This window comes from Myotis davidii, unplaced genomic scaffold (assembly GCF_000327345.1).
Source record: "Myotis davidii unplaced genomic scaffold, ASM32734v1 scaffold32, whole genome shotgun sequence".
In the NCBI taxonomy this organism is placed as follows: Eukaryota; Metazoa; Chordata; class Mammalia; order Chiroptera; family Vespertilionidae; genus Myotis; species Myotis davidii.
In genome coordinates, this window is record NW_006286587.1 from 1,215,391 (window position 1) to 1,224,485 (window position 9,095).

The window sequence follows — 9,095 nt, forward strand, 5'->3', positions numbered from 1 at the left end:
CATGAGATGAAAAAGGTGGAAAATAGCTGGTCTAGAGGACCAGACATCTATCTGGGAACAAAACTGAAGATAACAGGGTGCAACAGATATTACAGAAGGAATTCAGAAAAGCAGAGACATGCTGAAATGAAAAGGAAAAAGGTAGATGAGTTAATTATTTTACATTAAGATAGCAGTATGGCCCTGGCCAGTTTTGCTCAGTGATTAGAGCAGTGGTTCTCAACCTGGGGGTCAAGACTCCTTTGGGGGTCAAAGGACCCGTTCACAGGGGTCGCCTAAATACATCCTGCATATCAGATATTTACATTACAATTCATAACAGTAGCAAAATTACAGTTATGAAGTAGCAATGAAAATAATTTTATGATTGTGGGGGTCACCACAACATGAGGAACTGTGTTAAAGGGTCGCAGCATTAGGAAGGTTGAGAACCACTGGTCTAGAGAATCCCGGCCTGACTGGGGCCCATGTGGAAGGCAACCAATCACATAGGTGTTTCTGTCTGTCTCCTTCCCTTTCACTCTCTCTAAAAATCAATGGAAAATTATCCTTGGGTGAGGATTAATTTTTAAAAATTAAAAAAATAACAACTGGGAACAAAAGTGAGCAACCCATTCCATCTCTGTGATATCAATGAATAAAAGACCCATGGTGAGAATAAAAAAGTTGGTAAAAGCTGCTATGCATATACCAAAAGTAAAAAGAGGGTTTTGGGTATAAAGTTTAATTAATTATACTCAAAATAACCCTCCCTATTCCCAAAGTACAAAACTTTTTCAAAATATATTTTTATTGATTTTAGAGAGGAAGGAAGAGGGAGACAGAAACATCAATGATGAGAGAGAATTAGTGATCAGTGACTCCTGCACTCCACCTGGAGATCAAGCCCTCAATCTAGGCATATGCCCTGACCAAAAATCAAACCATGACCTCCTGGTTCATGGGTTGACAATCAACCACTGAGCCACACCAGCTGGGCAACTCTTGCTTTCTCTAAACGCTTGTCTTTCCGTCCGCTTAAGAAATGCCAAAGCCTGACAAGCAAAATCCAGGGAGCCCTGGGCTGCCAAAATACGGACCAGACAGGGCCGGTGTTGCAGAAAATCCTTTGAGGGTTCTGATGGAAGCAGAACGACTTCCTGAAATGCCTGCCCACCTCCCATCAGCCCCTTCCTTCCAGAGCTCACAGGGCGGTTTAGTGGCTTTGTTCAGGTCAGTCAGTCAGAAAGGCTTCTCTGGATGGCAGGAATGTGTGCTTCCAATTTCTTTGTGAAGCAGAGCAGAATTATTTCACATGAAATCATTATACATGTGGTTCTCTACTGTGGCCTGTGGACCCATTCTGCACACCAAGTTTCAATCTATGGGTTCAGATGCCACAGACCAGGTATCAGCAAACTATGGCTCAAATCTAGCCCTCCACCTATTTTTGTAAGTAAAGTATTATCATCTGAACATAGCAAGGGTCATTCATTATTGTTGATAACAATTTTTTTTCTCTATAAGAGCAAAATTGAGCCATTGTGGCAGAAAATATATGGCCTGCAAAGCATAAAATATTTACTATTTTTGCCTTTACATAAAGTTTATTCCTACAAATGCAAGTGGCCAACTTTTTAAAAATTAGAAAACATATAATATTAAATTTTATATTTTCCTTTAATATTTAGATGATAATTGAAGATTTATGCCTCAAAACAGTCACTAGGAATCTCAATTAATACTGCAGCAAGTAATGGGACTCTCCAGTTGACTGAACAGGGCTTTTAAGAAGACCTGTTTTGGCCCGACCAGCATGGCTCAGTGGTTGAGCGTTGACCTGTGAACCAGGAGGTCACGGTTCAATTCCCAGTCAGGGCACATGACCAAGTTGTGGGCTCAATCTCCAGTGTGGGGCATGTAGGAGGCAGCCAATCAATGATTCTCTCTTATCACTGATGATTCTTTCTTTCTCCCCATCTCCCTTCCTGTCTGAAATCAATAAAAAAATATATTAAAAAAAAAAGAAGACGACCTGTTTTGGACCCTGGAATGTAAATTTAGTCCAACACAATGTGCAACTAAAGTCATAAACTATTCATATCTGTAGTCCTTCATCTCATCTTGGGAACTAGAACTAAAGAAATAACTAAAAAAAAAAAAAAAAAAAAGACAAAATGTTTTTTTACAAAAATAGCTGTGCTATCTAAACAAAAACTGTAAAAAAAAACCACACAAAAAACAAATGTTCATCCAGAAGGAGGAGGCTGGTTTACAGAATAACTGTGTAGCAGGCATCACAGTACATACACAGTACATTAAAAAGTACATACAAATACCAGTGGAACAAATAGAACACAAATGAGTGCCATCACCTAAGATACACTGCTTCTTTGTGAGAAGAGACTTTGTTATATCTTTGCTAAATTAACTTTTTTCCCCACTTTGGGGGATTAAAAGTGATAATACAGAAGAATATATGGATTAACTTAACTAATACCTTTATAAATTATAATTTAAAAAGTGCATTTAGCTCTGATGGTTTGGTTCAGTGGATAGAGCATCGGCCTGCAGACTGAAGGGTCCCAGGTTCGATTCCAGTCAAAGGCATGTACCTTGGTTGCGGGCACATCCCCAGTGTGAGGTGTGCAGGAGGCAGCTGATCGATGTTTCTCTCTCATCGATGTTTCTGACTCTCTATCCCTCTCCCTTCCTCTCTGTAAAAAAATCAACAAAAATATTTTTTAAAAAATGCATTTAAATTACTTCAATTAATACTACCTAACAATACTTAATAAAATTACTATGCATGGTCTTCAAAGTAACTAGAATCATTTCCTAGAACATCAATGTCTGACTGGTGTACATCCCTGTTTTGAATGTGGCAATTTTTTCATTTTTAAAAATGCAAGCAAAGTCCCAATATGGAAAAAAGAGCCACACTTTTCTTAGGGCTTCCTCTGTGCCCAGCATTTTATGAGCTATTTTATCTGCATTGATTCTAATCCTTATAACATTTCTGTAAGGTAGGTTTTATCATCTCCCTATTGTTGATGAGGAAAAGAGGACTTCACAAGATTAAGAAACCTGCCAAAGGTTACACAGCCACGGCACACAGTGGGTTTGACATCAAGGATTGTCTGATTCATTCCAAAGCTAACACTGGTATACTGGAGAGACAAGAGAGGAGTCAAATTTCAGACAGGGAAGTAGGGAAGACACTGAACAATCTCTAGGATGCCAGAGAGCTAGAGGATTAGAGCCTGATGAGGTCAAAAGCCCCACCCACCTTTAATGGTCTGGGATCCTAACTATCACTATGGTTAGATTATACTACTCACAAAAAGAACAAAGAAAAGACCTCAAAGAGAGAAATCTTATATAAAGGTGAGGGTTTACAAGATGCCCCCAGTATCAAAGCAAAGAGGTCACACTTGAAGACCTGAAAGTTGGAAAGAGAGACATGCGATCCAGAATTTAGAGTTCAGCATAAGAGAGAAGCAAAGGGAAACCCCAGGATAAAGATGAAAAAAGATTCCAAGACGTCCTAACCCAGTGGTTCTCAACCTTCCTAATGCCGCGACCCTTTAATACAGTTCCTCATGTTGTGGTGACCCCCAATCATAAAATTATTTTCGTTGCTACTTCATAACTGTAATGCTGCTACTGTTATGAATTGTAATGTAAATATCTGACATGCAGGATATATTTTCATTGTTATAAATTGAACATAATTAAAGCATAGTGATTAATCACAAAAACAATATGTAATTATATATGTGTTTTCCGATGGTCTTAGGCGACCCCTGTGAAAGGGTCGTTCGACCCCCAAAGGGGTCGTGATCCAAAGGTTGAGGACCACCGCCCTAACTGGTTTGGCTCAGTGGATAGAGCGTTGGCCTGAGGACTAAAGGGTCCTGGGTTCGATTCCGGTCAAGGGCATGTACCTCAGTTGCAGGCTCCTTCCCTGGCTGGGCCCTGGTCTGGGTGAGTGCAGGAGGTAACCACTACATCAATATTTCTCTCTGTCTTTTCCTCTCTCTTTCACTCTCTCTAAAAATCAGTGGAAAAATATCCTCAGGCGATGTTTTAAAAATAAAAAAGATTCTAGGACTAGAGCTGTGAGCAGACATAAAGAGTAAGCAATTCATGCTGGAGGAGATGGTTATTACCGGGGAAAGCAGATTTATACTTCTAACTGATAATCTGAGGTAAGGAGACAGAAAACCAAATCAATTAACAATAACAAAAATTAACTCCAGGAATACAAAAAAGTTGTACAAGATAAAAAAAATGTTATAGTATACTCCCTGCTCAACTGTAAATAATATTTACATAATCTTATTAATATAAACCTTGAATATCAACCTAACTAAAAATTTTGAGTAAACTGGCCCTGGCCAAGTAGCTCAGTTGGTTAGAGCATCTTCCCGATTCAACTGATTGCTGGTTTGATCTCTGGTCAGGGTACATAAGAATCAACCATTACCCTGGCTGGTGTTGCTCAGGGAGCATTGTCTTGTGGACCAAAAGGTCACGGGTTTGATTTCTGGTCAAGGTCATGTACCTGGATTGCAGGTTTCATCCCCAGCCCTAGTCAAGGCACTTGAGGGAGGCAACCAATCAATGTGTCTCTCTCACGTTGATGTTTCTCTCTTTCCCCCACTCTCCCCTTTCCATTCTCTCTCTCTCTCTCAAAAATTTATAAATAAAAATTACCCAGTCCTCCATTCACTACCTGAAAACAAAAACTTTTCCTTTTCACAAATCATTGAGTGTCAACCTATGAACTAGGAGGTCAGTTTGATTCCAGGTCAGGGCACATGCCTGGGTTGCAGGTTCATTCCCAGAATGGGGCATGCAGGAGGTAGCCGATCAATGGTTCTCTCTCATTCGTGTTTCTATCTTTCTTTCTATCTCTCTCTCTTTCTCCCTCTCCCTTCCTCTCTGAAATCAATAAAAATATTTAAAAGAAAAAGTCAATGGGAAAAATATCCTCGGGTGAGGATTAACAAAAAACAAACAAAAGAATAAACCAATGAATGTAGAAATAAGTGGAACAAATCAATTTCTCTCTCTCTCTCTCTCTCTCTCTCTCTCAAATCAATAAATGTTTTTAAAAATATGGGCAAACTAGCCCTGGCTGGTTTGGCTCAGTGGATAGAGTGTCAGCCTATGGACTGAAGGGTCCCAGGGTTCAATTCCGGCCAAGGGCACATGTGCAGATTTCGAGCTCAGTCCCCAGTGGGGGGCGTGCAAGAGGCAGCCAATCAATGATTCTCTCTCATCATTGATGTTTCGATCTCTCCTCTCCCTTCCTCTCTAAAATCAATAAAAATATATTTAAAAAGAAATATGAGCAAACTATATTCAGAAGATAAAGGGAGGTGAAGATGATTAGGGAAAGTGGGTAGTGATACAAGAGACCTAGAGCCTCAATAAAGAAGTAAAGAGATTTTTATAGCTATTGATTTGATCTCCTAGAAATAAAAAAAAGCAACACAAATATGTTATTCAGAAATATACTGATATGCCAAAAGAAACAGACACATAGGTGAAAGTGCCTCTAGGAAACAAAAATAAAGGGAATTCTTTGTAATGGCATAAAACCCACAATTGCGTCTTCCTTTATGCACTTGTGAAGTCCTTCCAGGTCCATGTCCATTCATTTGACTGTGTAAACCATATCCATGTATAACTGACAAAATTTAAATTTACAAAATGCATGTGCTAACAGGAGATTAAGGTATTATTTTTTTTTTTTTCCCCCCACTACCACAAATTATGCAGTCGAGTTTCCCACATTTGGGGAAATCGCAGGGGTCAGCACATCCGGAGTGCAATGGATAAGCCTCGCCCTGGGAAAACCACCTTCGTGATCATGGTATCTCCCCTGCCAGGTAAGTATGAGCTGGATTTTTTGACAGGATAGGCCTAAACCGGCAGTTGGACATCCCCCAAGGGGTCCCGGATCAGAGAGGGTACAGGCTGGGCTGAGGGGACCCCTCCCCACCCCCATGCATGGATTTTGTGCACCGGCCTCTAGTATATACAGGTATGAAATGTAACCACTTTGGAAGTTGGGTCTCAAATACTGCAGAAAAGGAAAGAAATACTAGATACAGAACAACAAAGTAAAATGTGGGGAGAAAAAGAGGTAAGGATGTGTTACCCAGGTACAGAAAACACAGCTGAGTTAGTTCCTCCTTAATCAAGGACTCCCAGAGTCCATTAGAAAGCTGAGAACATGCCGAACCGGTTTGGCTCAGTGGATAGAGCGTCGGCCTGCAGACTGAAGGGTCCCAGGTTAGATTCCAGTCAAGGGCATGTACCTTGGTTGCGGGCACATCCCCACTGGGGGGTGTGCAGGAGGCAGCTGATAGAGCTCTCTCATCGACGCTTCTAACTCTCTATCTCTCTCCCTTCTTCTCTGTAAAAAATCAATAAAATATATTTTAAAAAAAGAAAGAAAGCTGAGAACACCATGAGGTGCCCAATAACTCCTGATGCCTCTATGAAGAGTCAAAGATATGTGGCATCATTTCACAAAGCCCCTTTCCTAGTTTAAGTGCCCCTAGTAGTATACCCTGCTCCCTACCTCCTCTTTAGGGGTTCTAATTAACCAGAGTGGAACCTAAGAGACCTCTGGAGCATGGCTGTTCTGAACAGCACTGCCCACATCATCCTGAATCATGTGATTTCATAGGAGTAAGGAATCTTACCTTTCTGCCTTCCAGGTACAGGTCTGAGCAAGGCCGAATAGCTTCATTTTAAACTATAGTCCAGAAGTTAGAGAGCCAGGAGGAAGAAGGCAGCCATGCTAACTGTAGATTAAGTATATAACACCCTCAGCATTTTCAATTTACCAGTTATCAGATCTCATCCCTTAATTCTGATTTCTGATCTTTCTGCTAGAAAGGTTTAAACCTCATATCCTGATAAAATTGCCACAAATAAATGGATACTTCAAAACCCATTCTTACCTTAGCAAATAATGTATTGGGCAACCCTAAGAATTAAAACAACTAACTTTTTCTAGGTGCTGGAGTCTCCTGATCGGTTTACAAAGCTTTAAGCCCGTGGTGAGAGTTTAGAGGCTGACCGTATGGACCCCTAGCTGTTAATACAGATGCTAACTGGGCTAGACTCTTCTATGCTTAGTTCCGCACAGGAACACAGCTTACAGGAAGGTGAAGCACTAGTGTAAACCAAAACCTAGTCTAACAGCCTATCCCCTCTACTTCATTCTAGGTTCCATGCCTATGGGCGAGAAAACAGCACATCACAATAATCTATGAAACTCTTTTAGCGTTCATAGCCTTCTCCTCCCCTTCTAAAACTCTCCCTTTTCTCTATCAGAATGACAAGAAGGGCCTGGGTAGATACAGTCTGGCAAGGCCTCACAGATAATTCTGCTAGAGTCACCGCTCTTAAAGGGCCCGATAAGACTCGTCGTTAAAAAAATCTCACTGTGCCGAAACCGGTTTGGCTCAGTGGATAGAGCGTCAGCCTGCGGACTGAAAGGTCCCAGGTTCGATTCCGGTCAAGGGCATGTACCTGGGTTGCGGGCACATCTCCAGTGGGAGATGTGCAGGAGGCAGCTGATCGATGTTTCTCTCTCATCGATGTTTCTAACTCTCTATCTCTCTCCCTTCCTCTCTGTAAAAAATCAATAAAATATATATTTAAAAAAAAATCTCACTGTAACAAAAAGCAGAAACTCCTGTTCTCTCAGCCCATCTGAATGGGACTAGTAGAGTCCCATTCAGGCAAAACCCCTGCAGCTGGAGAGAAGTAGCTGTACCCAGTTACGTGGACAAATCCCCAAATAAATGGTCCAAGAACCTAACAGTGTTAACTCCATCAAACACTTGATTTTAAATTGGTTTTCCTAAATTTGCCAGGCTGCACAACACGGTATTTCAGGCAAGTGAAGGGGGAATTTCAAAATTCTTTAGTATCCAAGTTGACTGACTTACATGATGAATGACAAGGCCGTACTGGGGAATAGAAAAATAAATACAAAACGAAAGTAAGAGAAAGAAAAGCCAGTGAATTGGGAAGAAGGCAAACTGACAGATTAGACCTGCGTAACTGACAAAGGCCTCACTCTCCCAGTTGTACTATAGATGGCACTGTCTCCAGGGTTTTGTTTTGTTGTTGTTTAGGAAAAAAGTGGAGTCGGCCCTCAGCCCCCCTGGGAAAGGGACCAAGTCCGCAGCCACCCACCCCCGGGTCCGGGGGGTCTCCTTCCCAAAGGCCCCGATTCTGGTTTCATTTTGTTCTATCTGGCAGTAGTACACTCATCCCAGCGCCATTCAGAGCAGCGAGTTGCAGAATCTAGTCCTGGAAAGGTAGCTGTTATAACTACTCAAAGTACGGAAAACATGCATTCATATTACAGCAGCAACACATACTCAAGCATAAAACATGAGCTGCACTGGTGCTAAAGACCCTGGCGACCAGCTCCACGGATGAGCACGGGCCGAGCATCTACAGCGAGTGCGCAGTGAAGAACCACCTCGGCATAACCTAACTGCATAGACAGGGCCCAAAGCTTCCTGCGTCAGGGCGGGAGAGCCGTGTCAGGGTTTGTACATGAAGAGAAAAGGTAATCACTTGTCTTACTCCTGGAGAGAGAAAGGGAGTGGGGCATCCATGCTAGGTAGGCTTGTGCAACCAGAAACTTAAAACAAAAACACAGCACAACAAAACACCGTTTGCTATTTATTGAAGGCTCACCCCATCCCAGCTACTAAGCAAAATACTGCTCAAAGTGTGGCCCGAGGAACAGCAGCATCAGCCTCACCAGGCCCCACCCGACCTACAAAATCGGAATCTTCAAGATGCCTACGTGAGATGAGGTGCGTCTCGCTACACTCTCACCACAGGCCTGGGAGACAAGTGCTGTTATCTCCGGCTCACATCTAAGAAACACAGGTTCGGGTAAGCCGCTCGCAAGGTCACAGAACTCCGGAGTGGCTGGGGTCGCCAAGGTTCTCTCTAGAGCCGGGCCTGTGAGAAGCGCCCGGCACACGGACGGAGAAGTGCAGAGGCACGGCCCTGGCGCGCGGGCCCTGGGCGGGCCACGGAACAGGTTTGCACGGACAGGCCGG

At 42.4% G+C, this 9,095-nt stretch overlaps 2 protein-coding genes across 6 annotated transcripts in view; both read right to left on the bottom strand.

Moving 5' to 3' along the window:
• The window catches only part of UBOX5 (U-box domain containing 5), a 71,534-nt gene extending 64,758 nt beyond the window's left edge, over positions 1–6,776 (bottom strand). For 3 of the 4 annotated variants that reach the window (XM_006758036.2, XM_006758035.2, XM_015560245.1), the window contains exon 1: positions 6,702–6,774. The gene's annotated coding sequence lies outside the window, so the exon portion shown is untranslated. Of the gene's footprint in view, positions 1–6,701 lie in introns of all 4 variants that reach the window. The other variant, XM_006758034.2, reaches the window with a different exon arrangement.
• FASTKD5 (FAST kinase domains 5) overlaps positions 1–6,788 on the bottom strand; it is a 15,696-nt gene extending 8,908 nt beyond the window's left edge. Inside the window, exon 1 of one of the 2 annotated variants that reach the window (XM_015560243.1) lies at positions 6,702–6,788. The gene's annotated coding sequence lies outside the window, so the exon portion shown is untranslated. The remainder of the gene's footprint in view (positions 1–6,701) is intronic. The other variant, XM_006758032.2, reaches the window with a different exon arrangement.
• Between the last annotated feature and the right edge of the window lie 2,307 nt (positions 6,789–9,095).